This window comes from Nicotiana attenuata, unplaced genomic scaffold (genome assembly GCF_001879085.1).
Source record: "Nicotiana attenuata strain UT unplaced genomic scaffold, NIATTr2, whole genome shotgun sequence".
NCBI lineage: Eukaryota > Viridiplantae > Streptophyta > Magnoliopsida > Solanales > Solanaceae > Nicotiana > Nicotiana attenuata.
Window position 1 is genome coordinate 1 of NW_017672736.1, and position 1,310 is coordinate 1,310.

Genomic DNA, 1,310 nt, shown 5'->3' on the forward strand with positions numbered 1-1,310 from the left:
GACGACTAAGTGAAAAAAATTAGGACAGAGAAAGCGAGGCAAAGTACCGCAGCAGTGTGAGTATCAGAAAGAGAGAGTGAAAGGGAATGTGAACTCAGATGGATTCTGTGTTCATGTGTTCAAAGAGAAGGGAGGAGAGTATTTATAGTGTGAGAAACATGCAAAAAAAAAAGGCAAGGATTGCAGTTCAGCAAAAATTTAGGGGAACAAGTGTCAGTTAAAATCAAATCAGTATCAAAGACTTCCTTTAATTAAGGAATTAAAATCAAACGGTAACATGCAAGTGCAAAATAAGGAAAGAAATCACATAGGCTGAATATGACTAATAAGGAAGTATTTCAAGCATAGTACAAGTACGTAGCAGGTAATAGAGGCTAGGTTCATCAGACTCCAATCAAGGGAAGGTCTATAAGAATCCAATACCAATATAATCAAGGTAAGGGAATCAATCAACTTGAGTAGAAAAGGCAGGGTCGAAAAGAAAATATTTCAAACAAGTCCAAGAAACAAGGGAAATCAAGACAATAAAGGAAAGAATCAATTACACAGAGAGATTCGAAATCAGTCCACAATCAAAGGTTATTTCGAGGAGGAAATTTAACCTATAAGAGTGCATAGACATTAAGCATGTGAGGCTGGATTTAAAACAAAGAGGAGTGTCATGCATTCAAAATAAGTGAGTAGAGGAAACAACTTCAGGAATTCAAATAGATCCAAAGAGACTAGGGTTTTGAAATGAAATACGTTCAGAAACAAGTCACGTAACAAGTAGCCTCAAGAATTTGAATGAACCCCAAATTTTAGGGCTTTTACTAACAATTAAGTCTAGAGATGAAAGCAAGTAAGTGAGGCAAAAATAACAACGAAAAGTAGTGCAGAAGTCATAAAAAGGACACGTTCTTCATAGTAGAAGAAAGTCATGAAAATCATAATAAGAGGACAATCATGCAAATACAGTACAAGAGCTCGTAAAGACAAGGTAGGAAAACCACAGTAGAAGAAACACATGAAAATCAAAGAAACCCTAAATTGAACTCAAACGATTTTAAAAGGAAAACTTGGGGAAATCACTTAAAATGTAAAGTATAGCATAGATTTAGAATAGATCTAGGCAAACAAACAGAGAAGGAACCTCGAATAGCTTAGGGTCTTGGAAAAACCCTAGAGATGAGAAAGGCTTGGAAACAGGTCCGATCTCGAGTCGGAGGGGTCAAGAATCAGGCTTTAGAGCTTAAATACACCGGAGCATGGCTGGAGAGGCCAGATCTAAGAAGATCTAAAAGCGAACCATCGAAGTCAGCCTCCAAAAC